Genomic DNA, 20,350 nt, shown 5'->3' with positions numbered 1-20,350 from the left:
GATTTTAACATTTTTTTAGATTTTAGGAGTCCAAAATTTGGATGTTATTTATTTTGAGAAAAAAATAGGGCATAACTTGGGCATATAGAGCTAGATTTTAGACTTCAAAGAATCAACAAAAAGATCTTAGAAAGATATAAAAATTGATTCAAATTCAGTGTAGGTTTGACATGGTTTATATGGTGATATATTAATTTGAACATTTTATGATATATATTGACTATGGTAACATTGTGAGTTAATGATATTGTATATTTTGGAGATTTGGAATTGATGTCATTGTATATTTAGTTCATATTTCAGATTGGTCTCATGATGATATGGTTTTTAGTGTTTGGTTTGGATATGTATGATGACTTTTTGGATCTACAAGTTGTGCAATGTTGTAGGCAATCTATACATATAGGTTGCATTTCTAGCTTGGTTATGGGTTTTCTTTGCCCATTGATCTTTCATTATTGATGCATATTTAGGTTGATGCATTGGATTTGGGTTGTCTATGCCATAAGTCACATGAGTTGCTAATTTTTCTTTATGTAGAAAGGATGAGATGTTGTTACTAGGTATAGTCATGGTAGAGGATTGTGTTTGATTATTTTAAGCTAACAAGTTGGACATATTGAGAGTCATATTCCTAGTTCATGGATGTGATCATGGTCTCATGGATTTTTTACATGACATGATTGTATAAGTTGATGAAAGAAAACTTTATAGTGTGCCAAGATCACCTGTATACAAATAGACTATTGAAGAGAAAATGAAGAAGGAAGAGAACAAGAGCTTGGAGCAATTCAACAAAGTGATAAAATATATTTTAGAGTGAGAAAAATAAAAATGCTATGTAAAAAAACAAAGAGAGACCCTAAATGTAAAGGCATCAAGAAAGCTTCTAAAATAAGTTAGAAACTACTAGGAGATAAGTGTGACAACTAAGCACTCAACTATAAAAGGTGGAAGATAAGAATGGTTATGTAGGAATCAAATCCCATGTTGTCAACAACACATCAATATCTCATAGATGAAAACTAATATCTAAATTCATTTATCTAAGTAAACTTAAGTAAGGCATAATAATTAATTAATAATTATTTCCTCTAACACCCCCCTTAAGTGAAACTTAGGTGAATGAACTTAAGCTTATAGAAAGCTAAGATGAAATGCAGAATGGGTCTTGACTACAAGACCAAGAAAGGTACCCATGTACAAATGCATAAGATATGCAACCTCAAATAAAAGGGCAAAGAGAGAAAATCATATAAGAAAAACCCTCCCCCAAAAGAGGTACATACAAGACATGCTAGAAAATATGAAGGAAGGCCTCAACAAGACCTCGCAAGGACAACTTCTACTAAAAATGGATCAACAGCCTCTCTCAAAACCATAAGTACAACCAGCCCCCCATGAGAGATAGAAAAGACACCAAAGCCCCCCAAAATAATGGAGCCCCTAGAAAAAGGATTGAACCAATGAAACTCCAATGCAGAAGAAACAAGGGAACATAATAAAGGAACCCATGAATGAGAGGGAAAATTGGAAGGCCTAACTGATGCTCAAAGGAGAAAACATAAGGATCCTGAAAGGGAATCCCTAGAGTAGGTGTGATGACACTAGCATGAATGTTCTATGTAGAATCCATAAAAAGTGCACCTAAAGGCTCGATGAATGGAGCTAGAAGATGAGGCAAGTGAAAGAAGAATCTTATAAAGAGAAAATCCCTTAATTGGAAGTGGTGTGGAAGTCAAAATAAGGATCTCAAGAACAATACAAAGGTTCAAGTATCCTGAGTACACAACATTGTGCTCCTACAAAAGAGAAGAGTTGTGCTCTGATAATGGAGATGGTGGGAAAAAGTGTGAGAAGGTGTAGAGATGGGTGGAAGAATAAATTGTCCCTGTAGCAATAAGGCCTCTTGTGGTATGATCCTAAATGAAGACTAAACCTGTAGTGAACTCAGTGGTCTTCCCTGATCCATTGCATGTAATCTAAGAAATTGAGAGAAGATTTGTGGATAGAGAGGGAAAATATAATACATCATTAATGGTGCCATCCTAAATGTAAAATGAACCTTTCTCATAGACTAGTAGGGTAGTGTTATTTCCCATGAGAATATGGAGAATTGGAGAAGCCTCAAGAGTAGAGAAGATACTTTGAGAAGATGTCATATAGTGAGAAGCACCTGAATCTAGTATCCAAGGGACCTGTGAAGGAGATGCAAAGGATGCCCATTATGCATGACACTTTCCAATATCCTATCTAGATGTTGAAGATGTGGAAGAAGAATGAAAGGTAGACCCCTATGAAGTAGAAGAGGATGGAGAGGAAATAATTCTCTTATGAAGGAGAGCTTGCAAATCAGCAATCTATTTCTCAGAGCCATCAAATTTCTTCTAAAAATAATCTGACTCATCATGAGGTCCATTTTGACAATAGGAATAGGTAGGAGCCTCAATCTTATTTTTCTCTTACTTCTTCAAAGAAGAGGATGACCTAGTAGAGTGTTGAGAGGAGGAATTAGATATCTACTTAAGCGTTTGCTCCTATGTATCCTTGGAAAGAAATTCTTGTAATTGTGAACCTGTAAGTGAATTTATCTAAGTGATCATGGACTATTCATTATTTAACCTATCATATAATATATCAAAAGAGGGCATTTGATGTCTAGTACCCAAGGCATCCATAGTTGAGTAGAAAGTGGGAGAGACAATCTGATACTATCCTTGCAACTTTGAGAGTATCAAAAAGATACACTCATAATTTGTTTTGATTTTTCCACATCCCTGCAAAATTTTATGTAGAGATTTGAACTTCATCAAGAAGTCTTCAATAGTGGGAAAGTTGGCTAGTGTCAAAGATGTCAACTCTACATCAAATGAAGTGCCTGAAACTCATTCATTGTGCTAAAAAAAGTCTCGAATTTTGTCCAAATATCCCTTAGAGTTAAACCATCAAAGTGAAAAAGAAGACTATTTGAGATATTCAATGCGATCAATCCCATGGCCTCATCCATTTTATTCCTATGCTAAAGAACCTCAAAAGGGTACTTGAGAATAGCTTGGTTCACATCAAGACATGACCATAAGCCTCTTGACATGAGAAGCCTAGTTATGTGTACCTTCCAAGTGTAAAAGTTGTGTGGCATGAGCTGGGTCATAGATAGATCCAATATTGAGAGAAGAAGATGAAAGTACAAGGGTCTTATTTTGAAGCAAATTATAGAAAATAAAATAACCCTCCCTCACAATGTGTAATTATATACCTCAAGTACCAATGAAACAACTATAGAAAGTACAAAAATTAAGAAAAGAACCTAGATTCTAGATGTGGAGAAGGAGGAAACAAAAGCCTCTACCTCAATGCCAAAAATGGGAACTCAAATGAACTCAGAATGTGATGAAACAAGCACCATTATCTCTATCTCTAAGTCAACGTTTTGGTGCTTCTTTCAGATTAGAAAAAGAACTTCATATGCTGAAGTTATGGTCAAAAATGAATTATTGCTCCAAAAGACTAGCTTGCTGTAAAAATATAGTTATTGGAAAAAAATTGACATCTATACAGCCATCAACTAGACATCTGTAGAAAAAAAAATATGCTTTCTATTTTGTTGATGTCAGTAGCCAAAAAATGATGTCACCTAACTAGAAAATGATGCCAGCATGCGGTCTGATAGTGATGATGTCAAGATAACATAAGTGGCTAGAAAATTTGACATGACACTAAGAAATGTTGATGCTAACACTAAAAAATGATGTCGACTAACCATAGAATGACATCAACTAGTTGAGGGGTTTTAGGCAATGACACCACTAGTGAAGTGGTACCTGAGAGGAGAAACTGGTGGCACTGCTGATGGCATGGTTGTTAGACAGGAGTCATGGTAGTTGTAGAGAAGTGCATCAGTGGTAGCCAAAAATGGCAGTGCCATGGCTACATGATTGGTTGCAATGACTACTTGGTTAGGCCATGGTGGCCGCTAGGTAGTGCCGCACTGGCATGTAGCCCACAAAATTTTTTAAATTTTTTTTGGAATCATGTCCATACAGTTTGTACGACAAGTTGAACCAAAAAATTTTCCCTCTCAGAGATCTTGTCACAAAAATCAAAAATATATATATGAATCCATTTTTAATGGGCCTTTTGAACTCAATGGCAGTGTTTGTTTAGGCCCAAAGTGCCTCAACAAATTGCTCTTCCCCCAATTGAATAAAAATGCACAAACAAACTAGGGTTTGTTTCTTTGAATCATATCTTAAAAATTCATTCAATAGAGAAGCAATAGAGAGGCTTTAATACCATGTAGAAGTTGATGAAAGAAAACTTCACAATGCACTAAGATCACCTACATGAAAATAGACTACTGAAGAGAAACAGAAGGAGGAGGAGAGAAAGAGCTTGGAGCAATTCAATAAAGTGAGAAAATATATTTCACAATGAGAAAATGAAAATTCTATGTAAAAATACAATGAGAGAAATCAAATATAAAGGCCTTGGGAAAGCTTCTAGAACAAGCTAGAAATCATTAGGAGATAAGTGAGACAACTAAGCATAGGACCACAAAAAGTTGAAAGATAAGTGTTGTTAGGTACGAAAAAATTCTCATGTTGTCAACAACTCATCAAGAACTCCTAGATGACAACTAATATCTAAATGTATTTATCTAAGTAAACTTAGGTAAAGTGTAAATAATTAATAAATAATTATTTACTCTAATAATAATTGGATATATAGGTACATCCTTGATGTTCATTGGTTTGGATTCCTAGTTTGGTTATGGTGGTATATCTACTTGGTTCAGGATTATGGTCAATTGGTTTATTTTGAGGAGCTCATGATGTGCACTTTGAGTTCTTTGATGATTTGATGTATGGCTCAATTCTCATGGTTAGGGGATGGTTTTTCATCATGATGCCATGGATAGCTTGGATACACAATTTAGTGGGAGCTTGTGATAGTGATGGGGGGTAATAGTGTAGGTTTAGTTCATAGTTTGATTTGTATCTTCTTGGATTTAGAGATCTTGGTGTTCAATTGGTACTAACACTTTGGTTGTGTGAGTCTATACCCAAAGGATCTTCATGTAGGAGATCAATTTTACGATGTCATAGGTGACTTGATACCATGGTTGAGAGAGATTTTTTGGTATCAATATATTTAATGAGTGTTTTTAGATGTTGGGGATTTGTCTTAGATCCTACTATTATAGAAGCATCTTTGAAATTTGAATGGTGTACTTATTATCTTCATGGTGTGTGTGATGGTTATTCATGGTATGTGGAGATAGTTTTATTCATGGTGTGTTTAGATGGTTGCATCTTGATACATGTTTAGAGTTTTGACATGTTATAGTATGTTCATATGGAGCATGTTATCTCTTTAGTTGAGATGGTTAGATCATGTTGTCATGTTTATGCTTGAGGCCTTGGTTGGAATTTTGACATTGATCTTGGTTTAGTTTCTTGGTATTGAGTACATTGATCATAAGTTGGATACTTTAGATATTCATATGTTTCATTTGTAGTTGGCATGGATTGATTCTTTACAAGTGCTCATGGATACTTAGAGATGGTTGTGATACTAATTTCTCTTAGATTAGATGTATTTTTTGGTATAGTGGATGGTTTCAGTAGGAAGTCTAAGGGGCATTAACCTGATATGGACTTGAGAAGAGATTGTTCTTAGTCAATTATTTTTTGGAGACTTGGATATCTTGATGAACATTCACATTCACCACTCTTAGTCTACTCATTGATTTTATACTTGAGAGGTATAGCCCATTGTTTCTCTCAGGTGCATTATATTTATGCTTTTCTTTCATGGATATGTATTTTGAGCTACAATAGATGAGTTAGTTCTCAAGAATTCATTTGATGATGGTTTAGCATTGATTATCTCCATGTGTATATGTTGTTATGCTAGTTCATTTTGGGAGATGGTTTTATATTGGACATATTCCTTAGATTAGGAATAGTTTATGAGTTTGATATTCTTGTGAGAGGATTACATCCATGATTAGTTATATGGTATGGTTTGGGTGTTCTCATGGCTCCTTGGTTGTGATTTTATGGAGGAGATTATAGTTGCATAGTTTACATCAAGAGTTGTGTGTAGAAGAATGTGATACAAGTTATGATTTGCATGGTTTCTCTTTGGTCTTGGTTGTCTTCTTGGATATTCAAGTTTTCTGATATTTTATTTGAGATTGGTTAGAGATTTTGATAACTAGTTTGTGCTCATGTATGTCATGTGAGAGATGGCATTATTATTTATTTATCTCTTGTCTCTATTGGTTGTGGAGAACTTGATAGACTATTGGAGAATTTTTATGAAAGTTGTTCTTGTAGTTTATTGGTTAATGTGTTCTGGAAGCCCTTGATACTACGTGGATTTGCTTCTTTCAGATGTTGTGAGTAGATTGGTTATAGATTTTACATTATCTTTTGTAGTGGGAGCTTCTTGGTAAATATTTGGCAGGTATTGCTCTTGAGGCTTGTGATTATAGATTACAAATTGGATATGTTGATGATGTGAGATTCACTTGGTATAGTTTTGGAGGTATGAATAGTTGGATGGGTTTGGTACTTTTTGTGGATACTATTTCAGCTATGGATATTTTGATAACTATAGATTCATGGGATTACCTTTGGATTAGTATTTTTGTTCTTGGCATTTTAGTTGGTACAAGATTTTATGATCTTCTAATATGGCAGGTTGGGTGGTTTTCTTTTTGGATGGATTCTATGTATGTCTGATGGCAGTAGCATAATAGAAGGTGAATTCATTCATGTTTGCGAATCTAGATACTTTCCTTTTAGTGTGGGTATTAGGATGGAGAACTTCATGTACATTGATCCATGATGGTGGATGTGCTAGGATGGATTGTTCCCTGGTTCATTTATATGGCTACATATTGACCCTAGGCAAAGTATACAACAAGTAGGAGATTGTTAATATGATGGGTGTTGTATAGATTGCATAATATTTTTATATTGTATTACTTTATTTGATTATGTAATGTTATACCTAGATGGATGTGCAACATGCAAATATTCCCATGGGGTATACTTGATGAATTATATTGTAACATTCTGATAATATTTCATTTAATTATTTAATACTAGGGAAAGGGGTCAATGGGTGAGGTAACACATGGTTTTAGTACATGGTTTATGTACTACCACTTGTTGGTTTTGTGGGACTTGCTACTATATAAGTAGCCACAAGGGTAGTTATTATGTGAGAAGATAGAAGGGAAAAATACAAGTGTCAAGAAGGACAAGGCTTGATAGGCTAGACAAGGTACCATTTGTGAAGGTTGGAAGTATGGCTTGGAATGTGTGGATTTATACTTTTTCACATAGATTTCTTGGTGATGGCTATGGCTTTGAAAGCTTCCATGGTTGTATTGAAATAGTTTTTTTCCTAAATAATTCATGGTGATGTATGCAATTGGAAGCTAAGTGTTTCTCTTAATGAGGGTTCCCAGGGTATATCTTATGTCACAATTTTTGTGGTTATGTTGTCTATTCTATTGCGTGTGCATTTAAGTTGCATATTTATTTCATATCTATTATGGGTTATGTTGAAATGATTATATTATTTCTTGCAAGTTTCCTTACATAATGTAGTACTAATATTATTACATATACAATTAAAAATGGACCTACAACTATTGTTGTTCCCTTGCATTTGTAAAAGGGAATTCAAGGTCAATTGACATTGATTCATTTGCCAAGGGTTTTAATGTTCCACTTCTTTAGGCTCTATAATTATATACTTTTTTTTCTGATTATAACATCTATTATGTTACATGATGAATCAATGAAAATCTAAAAATTTCTAAACACTAGAGTGATTGAAAATCTCAAGTTCAACATGTATTAAAACTAGAATCAATAAAAATCCCAACATGATTAAAAAATATAATCAATGAAAATCTCAACATGTACTCTAAAAGTAAAAACTAGTCTCAATGAAAATCTCAAAATGTAACATCAACATGTTTAAAAAAAAAATTAAGTATCTATAATATGACAATGAATGAAGGGTATAAATTAACTTCTACAAACATAATTAATTAGTAGATAGAGTCTTAAACATTGGTGAGACCAAAGCACATAAATTAAATTGAACTCAAATTGGTAACACCAAAGGTAGTACTCTGCTACATGAATTACAAAAATTAGAATTTGAAATTGAAAAGTTTCTATAGTTGCCACTCTGACTGGACCTTCTCAGCATCACTATCATTAAAATCCTCCTTGTTTATTACATATAACATTTTATTGTTCATTGTTTTTTATTCATATCCACTATCAGTATGCATTCCAAAGTCAACTTTATCTACATTGCTTCCAATATTAGGACATGAACCACCTCCACCACCATTACCACTAATACTACCACCACTACTACTACTTGGGTTTGAAATTTTTTTCATCCCTTTTCTTTGACATTTATTCCTCCAAATGATGAGATCCCTGCTATAAGGGAAACTATCTACCTCATGCCTAGAATTATAGAACCTCAAAAAATAATCCAAATTTTTATCTAATTTATTTCTAACCTTTGAGTTTAGGAAGCCCAAAGTATTGAAAACTCTTCGATCTTCCACTTAAGCCAATACCATTGTCAAACATAAATCAATAAGCTTGAAATATTCAAGTATTTACTCTCTCAACTAATTTCTCTAGCCAAGGTTTTTAAAAAGCTATGTTACCACTCCTTCTTCATTTTGATTCTCCATAAGATTTTATTATTTCTTCATTATGTTTGCACAAAAATGTGATTGATCTCTCATCCAAGATTCATCTAAAATTCCATTTATAGTTACTCCATGGATTATTTTTTGTTTACAAAAATGCTTAATGAAACTCATCATTCTTCTTCAAACATCACTCAAAGAGTTTAGAGACCAATATTGAGAAAATAAATAAATAGACACTACTTTAAGAAGTTCCTCTGGAGGGAATTTGTATCTAATATATGATGAATGATTGTAGAAAACTCACTTGAGAGTCAATGATCTTGAAGTCTTTACTTTTAATACATAAAAGTACCTTGTCTATTTCTAATTCTACTTTGCTTCTTGACTTATTGGGGTTAGACTCATGGTCAACATGGACATAGTTCTTCATTGTTATGTCAACTCCATGTACCATGGAACATATCTCATTATTTTTTACCAATTTGTAAGAAGTTCCCAAGATTGTTCAAATCTTTGATTTCTACCCACTTCGCAAAATTTGATTCATCTAATTGTTGTAATTAACACATAATATCTAGGTTATTAATTTTGTAAATACAAGAGGAGTAAAAAAGAGAGGAGTGGTGAATAATTTACCACTAAAATAAATTCTAGATCCCTTAGATGTCAATGTGTACAAAATAAATTTCACTAAAAATATTGTTTCTTGGAAAACACATAGGCACTTAGTTAATACTAATAAGATGTTGTAACTTAGTGAATGCCTAACATTCAATTCTTGTGATATTATCTATTATTAACATTTTTTAACTTACTTTTATACATATAAAATAAATAGCATGAACACAAGTGACACTAAGATTTAACACAGAAACCCCATTTGGGAAAAACCACCAATTGCAAGTAGTTACTAATTTTGACTCATCTAAAGTAAACCCCAGTAGGAGTCAACTTTGTTAAAGGTTAAAAAATAAATTTTTAGGTGTGATCCTATTAGAGGATTTAATCACCCTGTTAGGAGTGGCCTTGTTAGAGGTTTTTAGATAATTCAATCTAGAAATGCCACCTTGTTATAGGATTTACAAATAGTTGTTAAGCCAACTCTGTTAAGAGATTTAGATCATTACTACAATGGTTAGAGAGTAACAATGAGAAGGCTTGATTTTATAATGAAACTGAATTCCTAATTACAAATATCAATTTTGGATTCTATACTTTATCCTTTCTAATTGAATGTATCCTTTTAGCTCTACAAGAATATTTTACTTATCCTTTTGATTCGCTTCCTCTTGTTATCTTTTATTCTTCCATATACTTGCACACATTGAATCCTCAACTTAACCTTATACTTATATCATAAACATTTTCAAGTCATCTTGAATACAATTGAGAATAATTAATATTCATCTCCTCAATCATCTAGAACCAACAAACAAATCTATTAAATTCAATAAGCCAAAACAAGAAAATTATTTGTTAGTTGACCCATCTTGATAGGCACTAACTCAAAAATTATTTTTCTATGCCAACCAAGTGAACTTAGTTAATGTTGCATCTTCATAAACTTCATTTGGTAGCCAATTGATCTCAATCAACATTAGTTCCATCCAACCATTCTTTATTAATTGAGTGAAATCAGTTAACACTCAACTTTTGCAAACTTTTCTTTGTCACCCAAGTGAACTTGGTTGACACTATTTTTGAACTTGGTAGACATTGAAATGCATGATAGATAGAGGAAACTATCTTCATGATCCAAGTGAACTTGGCATAAACTGACTGACAAATATATGACATTTTTTGTAACATCAAAGACAATACACGATTAACCAATTATTTTCAACAATCTCTCTATTTGGCATTGATGAAAACACAACATGTCATAATACAATGAAATTTTAGAGAAAAATAATAGTAAGGAATATATCCTTAGTTTCATTCTAATTCTCATCCAAGAGAACTCCCTCTATCAATTTGAATTTTCATTGCTATCAATTTCTCCCTCTATGATTAAGCTCTCTCTTCAACATCTTCTTCTGATAGGAAATCTGCCTTTTTGATATCAGACCAAGTTCTTCCTTTCTTACATCTCTAAAAATTCTTCCTCATCACAAAATTGTCCCTTTATAAATATTGTGTTAATATGGTAGCAAAAATATCCCTCTATGAATATCAATGTACCTTATTTACTAATTCATATGCAATCTGTCCTGTCAATACTGCATCAACTTGACTAATCTTCAACATGCACTAGTTGATTCATCACTAAACTTCATTTAGTGAGTTTTAGATAGGGGAATAACCCCTGATTTACCTCTCTAATACAAAAATTTATCCTTAGTCAATGGCTTAGTGAATATTTCTGCAATTTGTTCTTTAATATTAACATATTACAATATTACCTCTTTAGCTTGGATCAATTCTGTTAGAAAATGATATTTTATTACAATGTTCTTGAACCAAGATTATTTTTTATATTTATTGCACTAGTGTTATCATAGAAGATTAATTGGATCCTTGATCTCTATCTTCATACTTGCTAATGGTTGCTTAAACCAAACAACATTGGAGAAATTAACTATTGTCACCTCATACTCTAGGTCTATTGTAGACTAAGAAATGCAATTCTACTTCTTAGATGTCCAAGACACTAGTCTTTTACCAAGAAAGAACACTCCACCATAGGAGCTCTTTTTATCATTAACACTTCCTTCCCAATCAACATCTATGAAGGCTTTCAAATCTAGATTGCCTCATTTTTGTACCATAATCTATAGTCTTTTTGTAACCTTCAAATACCTCATGATTTTTTTGATTGCCATCATCTAATTTTCTTTAGTATTTGCCAAGAATCTTGCCACCATACCAATTGCTAATGCAATATCAGGTCTTGTATGCACTATATATTGTATTTTTCCAATCATTGATTTGTATGTGGTCTGATCTACCTCGTTGGGATCATCACTTTGGAAATCTTATGTCCAGTAGACATAGGTGTTCAAACTACTCTTCAGTCTTCCATTCCAAACTTTTTTAGTATTTCCTTGATATATTTCGATGGAGTAATGTAGATACAATCTTTCTTCTATTTAATCTATAATCTGACAAAGAATTTTATCTCTCCAAACATGGACATACCAAATTATTTACTCATCTCTTCTATAAAAATTTTTCACAAGTCATCATTTCTAGTAAACAATGTGTCATGCACAAATATTTCTACCAATACAATCTTCTTGGCTAGTCCTTTGATATCTAGGCTACTATTATCATTTATTCTTTGAAAAACAATCTTCATCAAATATTTATGAATACTTTCATACCAAGATTTGGGAGATTGGTTGAGACAATATAATAGTTTATGAAATTTATAAAACATATCCTTTTTTCTAGGATCTACAAAACCTTCAAGTTGTTCTATGTAAACTTTGTCGACAAGAATTCTATTCAAGAATACAGATATCATGTATATGTTTAGCATAAGGATTCAAGAATTCCATTCAATGAATTCCATTTGATAAACTTTTAATCATGTATGTGTAGCATTAGGATTTAAAGTTCTAACACCTTCTCATCTTGCAACAAGAGATTTTCTTTTTACCATAACCAATACCTTCTTCTTGAGAACAACCTTTGCATACTAACCTTGCATTGTTTTTGGAAACTTCTCCATATTCATTCAACTTATTTCTAAAACCCCACTTTGTGCCAATTACATTTTTATCCTTGGTTCTGGGAACAAGAGTCAATGTCTTATTTCTCTCTATCTATTTTATCTCTTCAGTCATAGTTTCAATCTAACTTTCATTATCCAAAGCATCTTTTACTGATCTAGGTTCAAATTCTATAAGAAAACATGTACCTTTCAATTTGTTTCTTATCATTGTTCCATTTAACTTATCTCCAATGATCTGATTAGGTGCATGATTCCTTCTAATATATCTTACAAAAATAGGTACTTTGGATTTAGTACTAATTCCACCTTCCTCACCATGATCTTCTATATTATGTTTGGGTCCCATTGTCTATGACTTAGGTCCTTCGAATTTGATTTTCTCTACCTATAACTTAATAGCCTTTGATTGTGACTTAGGTCCTTTAGACTATGACTCAGTTTGCATTGGTTACAATTCAAGTGCTTCTAGAGATTTTGGGGACTTAGGAGGTGAAGTCTCCTAACTTCCAATTAGATTTGGAAATGTATTGGGTTCAAAGTAAATAAAACTTTTCTAATACTTAGGTTCTTTGCTTCTCTCTTCTTTACTCTTTTTTGAAAACTCATCAATTCTAACATTTGCACTTTCTATGACATTGTTAATGGATAAATTCAAACATTTATATACTTTACTCTTACTGGAGTATAATAGAAATATATCTTCATCACCTTTGACATAAAATTTACCTTTCCTAGTCTTTTTTTAGAATATAACATTTTCTACCAAATACTTATCAATGACTCATATTAGGTTCGTAGCCATACTATATTTCATAGGGATTTTGATTTTAATCTTTCTTCAGATGTACTTTGTTCAAGGTATGCACTATAGTACATATTGCTTCCTTCTAGTATTTGATTGCAATATTCTTTTTATCATCAAATTTCTTGCATAATCCATGATGAATCTATTCCTTCTTTCAGCTATACCAATGTACTAAGGTGTACCAGGGGCTGATACTTGTCTTTTGATTCCTCTTTTAGTGCATAATTCATTAGAGATGAATTCATCACCTCATTTTGGCTTTAGATACTTTAGATTATTTCCAATTTAATTTTTGACTCTTGCTAGATACCACTTAAAATTTTGAAATGCTTAAGACTTCTCTTTCAAATACATTATAGTCATTATTCTAGAATAATCATTATATATATATATATCCTACTTATCTTCACTATAGCTCTCTATTCCGATAGGTCCACATAAGTGTGTATGAACCAACTCCAAGACTTCTTCAGAATGATAGTTCTTTCTTTCAAAACATGTCTTTCCTATCTTACCAATTTGACAATTTTTGCATAGGCCCATATTAGGTTTCCTCAAACTAGAAATACCTCTCACTCTTTTGTCCTTTCTTATCTTGATCAGATTATCAAAGTTCACATGACATAATTTTTTATTTCATAACTAACTTCCTTCTACTTGAGCAATAAAACATGAACTTTCACTAAGATCTAGGTAGAATAGATTACCTTTGGTTTGTTTAATGTACCCAACTAGATTTCCTTTTCCATCTAGTAGCTTGGCCTTCCCATTAATGAATTCTACCTTGAATAAATGTTATTCAACTATGGCACACTTAGTAGATTATGCTTTAGTCCTTCAACCTAATAAGCCATATCACATCTAAGTTTATTGGTTGGTGAGATAAAACATTTTCCCTTTATACAACATGGTTCATTGTTTCCAAATATCACACTTCTACCATCCTAATGTTCCATATTTTCAAAATTTATTTTTTCACCAATCATATGATGTGAGAAACCACTATCAATAATCCATGTATCATTTTTTCTAACATTAGAGATAAGTGTCATTTTATCTCCTTCATCATGAGATTTATTTTTTTACAACAATATAGACTATTTCATCATCTTCACTACTATTTGAGTCTTTAGCCATAAAACAAGATGTATTACCTTTGTCCTTGTAGTCCTTGAAGTTATTGAAATCCTTCATACCTTTGGACTTTTTGTGCTTCTTTTCATCTTTGTATTATCTATTTGGACATCTTGCAATAATATGTCCAACTTCTTCATAATAGAAATAGATCAAAGAAATTTTACCTTTGTACTTTCCTTTGCCTTTGGGATACCTTCTTGCAAATAATGCTTCAATGACTTCAAGATCACTGTCAGAACTATCTTCCTCTTCAATTTTAGATTTTTTTTGTTTAAAGCTTTTATATTTCTTCTTGAGTGATAATTTAGCTTCAGATATAGACTCAAGATTGCTATAACTAGGAGTATAGTTATCATAATTATCTAGTTCAAATGCTATCAATATTTCAACTAGAGCATCCAAATTTATTTTCTTATTTGGATCACATTTCATATCTTGAATAGAAGACACTCTTATTGCATAGACATAGAGAAGGTTTATAAGTACCTTTCTTAAACTCATATCAAATCTTCAATTGTCCCTTTAGAGACTTTGATAGCACTGATATTAGTGTTGATTCTCTCAATATATCTTGCAATTTTTTCATCCTCTCTCATCTTCATCTAATCAAACTAACCAGTTAAGCTTTCTTCGTTAGCTCTTTCCACATTATCATCACTTCCATAGATATCATTTAGTTTTTTACACATCATAAGAAATAGCATATCCTTTGACCTTATCAAATTTAGCATAGTTAAGAGCTGATTCAATGCCAGTCATCATAATGTTATAATTTTTCTTTTCACCAATTTGTTCCATAGTCAATGTTTAGTTAGGAGCCTTGTAATATAATTTTCTATATATTTCAAACCTAAATCACTGATGGTTTCCACATGCAAATTCATAAGTTCCTACCATGCTTAGAAGTTATCTCTATTAAGCTTGGGAATCTCTCTTCTATAAGACATCCTAATCTTTAGCTTAGGTCCTTGAAACTTTCTCTACAAGCACCAAAATATCTAATACCAATTGTTGGAAATATAAGAGGAATAATTGAAAGGAGAGGGGTGAATTAGTTACCAATAAAATAAATTCTATATCCCTTACATGTCAACACAGAACACAAACTTCACTGAATATTTTCTTTTTGGCAAACACATAGGTACTTGATTAATACTGATAATATGTTGTAACTCGGTATTTCATAACATGAAATTCTTTTGATATTATCTATTATTAACCTTTCTTAACTTAGTTTCATACACATAAAATAAATAGCATGAACACAAGTGACACCAAGATTAAACACAGAAACCCAATTTGGGAAAAATCACCAATTGCTACACTGATTTTCACTATTTTGAAGTGATCCCTAGTAGGAGTCAACATTGTTAAAGGTTATGAAATATACTATTAGGTGTGATCCTATTAGACAATTTAATCACCATATTAGGAGTGGCCTTGTTACAAAATTTTAGAGACTTCAATATATAAATTCCACCTTGTTAGAGGATTTAAAAATAGTTATTAAGACAACTATGTTAAGAGATTTAGATAACTTCTATACTGGTTAAAGAGTAACAATGAGATGAACAAATTTCTAATGCAAATAAATTTTTAATTAAAGATCTTAATTTTGGCTTTTATACTTGATCTTTTCTAATCAAATGTATATTTTCAACTCTACAACGCTATTCTTATTATCCTTCTGATTCACTTCCTCTAAGTGTTTCCTATTCTTCCATATACTTGCACACATTCAATCCTCAACTTGACCAAGTATATTTATATCATACATATTTTCATGTTGTTTTGAATATAGCTTAGAATGATTAATATTCATCTCCTCAGTCAGATAGAACCAACAAACAAATTTATTGAAATCAATATGTCGAAACAAGAAAATCATTCATTAGCCAACCTTTCTTAGTAGACACTAACTCAAAAATGATTTTCTTATGTTAATCAAGTGAACTCATTTAACAACGCATCTTCACAAACTTCCCTTGGTAATCGAGTGATCTTGGTTAACACCAGTTCTATCCAACTTTTCTTCATTGATTGAGTGAGCTTGGTTAACACTCAACTTCTATGAGATTCTCTTTGTCGACTAAGTAAACTTGGTTGACACTATTTTCTATACTTGGAATACACTACAATGCTTGGAACACACAGGAAACTATCTCCATCACTTGAGTGAGTTCAACATACATTAACTAGAAAAGATATCACATTTTTTGTAACATCAAAGACAATAGACAATTAACTAATTTTTTTCAACAATTAAATTTCATTTTACATAGCTTACTATATTATGCAAACATACATAGCTCTTTTTTGAACCTTTTTCATAGTATTTCTCTTGTCCTATAGCATGGGGAGAATAGATACAAAGTTAAAAGTATCCTAACTTTAATTAAACTTGAATATAGTCAAGACAATCTATCTTGCACATAGTGGACTACTCCAAGAAATGATGGATATTCAAAGAATACTTGATGTGTTGTTCAATCCAAAGAGATCCATCTAGTATCATTATCTTTAAGAAGCTTCATCCTATTAATAAGTCCTTGTGAAAAGCATTAAAGTTCCTATACTCATTTTCAAATTTGAAAAAAGTATTGATAAATATCTTTGATTAAAGATTTCACTTTATAGACACAACCTAAATTTTTAACAATTATAAAAGCTAGATTCATTTGATGGTCCATACAATGAAGGGGAATAGTGTAGGGTGCAAAATCATTCTAGATCTTTTTTAAAAGACTTCTTTTATGACCTTTCATAACTGAAGTTCTATCCACTCCAACACACAAACTTTTTGGAAATTTCCATGTTATCCATACCTCCATAATAAATTAGAGTACTCTTTAATAAATCATGTAAATATTTGGTTGTCACACTATAATTCAATTTACGAATAGATTCTAGAATGGGTTGACAAAATATTATTTATAATATAAACATACATGCACACCCATGAAGTACTATCAATTATTGTAAGTTCATCTAGAGATAATGCAATGAAATTTGACTATTTTATTTTTCCCTTCATATCTTCCTTTCCAACCTATGAAAGACAACTAGCCCATTCCTATCTATTGTTACTAACCACTATTCAAATAGTTTCAAAATTTTAAAAAGTGAAAAAAAACCAATAATTGAAGGGTAGTCCATCATAGGATGCCCTCTACTCAAAATACCAAAAACCACACTTAACTAAACAATTTTTTCTATATTCTCCATTTCCATTGCTTTCCCAAGGAAATCTTCAATGGAACCTTTTACTACAAAATGCTTCTCCCATAATTTGTTATATATTTTGTATAATTCAACATTCCTAATATGTAGACGTGTGTTTTCATTTTGCAAGTTAGCATAGATTTGTCAACTCCATCTATAGTTTCCTTTTTGTAAACTTTAACAACATGCTTCTCTATGATATGAAGTTTAAGATTGCAACCTATTCTCCTTCTTTGTTATCTTTGTGCAAATCTTACATTTTCATTCTACAAGAGGCTCACCATCAATTGGATTAGGTTGGTTCCATGAACCATAACTTTTCCACCCATTCTAGTTGAAAATTCATTTTGGATAAATCCCAGGAAGATTGATTTTTTATTTTTTATTTTTATTTTTCAAATTTTTTTTTCCCTTTTGGGCATGAACATCATTTATGGAGTTCAATTTGGTTTTCTCATGCAAATCCCAGTCTATAATATCATTTTGTGACTTTTTACTCAAGGGAAGTGCCTCCAAATCATGTTCAAGTTTTTCCTTGATTGAGCTATCAAGTTTGCCAACTTGAACTTCTTCAAAATGGTCTTCAAATTGTGATGAATCTCCTCTTTTTATATGTGTTGGAGATCTAAGTTGTGAATCTTATAAGTTTCCAACATTTCTACCACCAAAATATGTATATGGTTCTGCATTTTGGTAATGGCAGCCTCTCTTGTCTTTCAGGGATCCTATCGAAACCCCTAGTACCCCTCTTGTTTAACATTGCAAACCAATAAAGGCTGCAAATAAAATCTACTTGTTGAACAAAAGATTCAAAGAGTGACAAGTCAAATAATTCTATGAAAATAGACTACTTAGACTACGTATAATAACAATAACATGATTCACTGACATAAAAAGGGTACTGTGATAATACAACCTACGGTAATACCCAATAAAATAGCTAGTACCAATACCACATAAAATACATATTAAAAATGACTTACCTTTTATGAAAACTATGGTCCATGAGTTAGTAGGAAATGCACTTAGCACTCTGACACTTTCGCAACAATAAGAAATTCCAGTCTCTAGATCAAAAAAAGAGAAAATTATGTAAAATAATAGTATCTTATGAATGTATATATACTACCAACCTAGGTTGGAAAAATACATGGGATTAACAAGTGGGAATGTCAAATGTAGGCAAAACATACCTTCCTACATAAGTACACAAAAGAAAATAGTTGGCTAAATAGGGCTGGTGGTCGACACATGTCAGGAAAATGGTAGGCGATGCCCAACTCAAGGGAACATTAATTGGTTGTAGTAATGGGGAAGGAATATTGGCCAATAAGAAAATAACATGCAAAGGATGACATATATTTTAAAATAATTGTGTCCAAAACATATATTACAGTTTTGATTGGACCAATTTTTTCAACCAATCATGTGGAAACTAATGGTTCACTAGCATGAGCATTGGACCCAAATCTGATAAATGTTCTGTGAAATGGTTAACCAAAATTACATGCACTATTTTCCAAATGAAAATCAACCAATGAGATGAGAGTGCCAAATGGAAAAGATTTACCACTAAAATAATCTTTGATGTGCTATGAGATACACTGAAAAATGTCATTCCTAAGAGTTGGATTTTCGTTAAATATCCAATCGGAAGGGTAGGACATCTCAAATAGGTCAAAGACATGATTTCCAATAATTATACACAAAAAATATATATTTGGTTGTGTGGCATTCATTAGGTTAGATGAGATTATAGATCACTTTGTTTTCTATCTAGCAATATAATGTTTTTTTAAAATTAAGATTATGTTTTTCTTTCTTCACATATTTGTTTTCAATGTATGTCCTTTTTTTTTTATTATCAAAAACCAATCTATAATATTTGCAAATAGATTTTTACTATATCATCTTTTCTTATGATAAATTATCTTTCTAGAAACTAGACTCCATTCTACTCAATTTTAAAAAAATGTTTTCATTTTCAATTAGTCTTCAATGATCTCTAGGGATGCCACAACAAAATTCCATATTTTTGAGATGAATCCACTTTGAAAATTCATAATAACCAAATAAAAAGTAAAAATTTACCAAAAACATTGAGGATTAATTACTTAGTGTGACCTAAATTTTTACTAGAGCAATTAATTTTTTTCAAAAGAAATTGCAATTTTAGGGGGAGCACACCTAACACTATGTTATAAATTTACTCAAAAAATAGGACCACTTTCTATTCTCCCCCTTTTTGAGGGACCTAACCTCCACTATTTTTATAGAACCATTAGCATTTTAGAAACTAGATTCAAAGGGCTAAAACTTTTGTTTGTATTATATCATCAAACATTGAGTGCAACTATCTTCAATTTCTTGTCAAAATTTATATTTGTCTGATTTTAGAAAGAAAGTGGCAACTTAAATACACCTTTTTTGGTCCCCCATCTTTGTGCACTTACTCTCTATCATCCCTCTAGATTCTTCTTGATAATCCCTCTCACAACTAATCAACAAAATCCTACCTCTAGATAAGACAAGACTCTTTACATGTACCAAATCAAGCTACAAATTTTCTTGGTAAATTAAACTAAATAAACACTCAAGTGACAAGTCAGCCTCATAGATTAAATTAAAGAAACACTTAGGATAAAATAACTAATTCATAAGATAAAATAACTTTATAGATCCTTATACATAGGCCCACATATCATCCAACGATCAAAATCTAATATCAAACAAGATAACTCCCACAAATTGAAGCTCACATGAAGAATCTCCAGAGTCTTCTTAGGAAATAGTGAGCATGTTAGCA

The sequence above is a fragment of the Cupressus sempervirens genome, chromosome 11 (assembly GCF_028749045.1).
Source record: "Cupressus sempervirens isolate cs-2001-9-10 chromosome 11, ASM2874904v1, whole genome shotgun sequence".
Lineage (NCBI taxonomy): Eukaryota > Viridiplantae > Streptophyta > Pinopsida > Cupressales > Cupressaceae > Cupressus > Cupressus sempervirens.
This window is presented reverse-complemented; position numbering follows the sequence as displayed.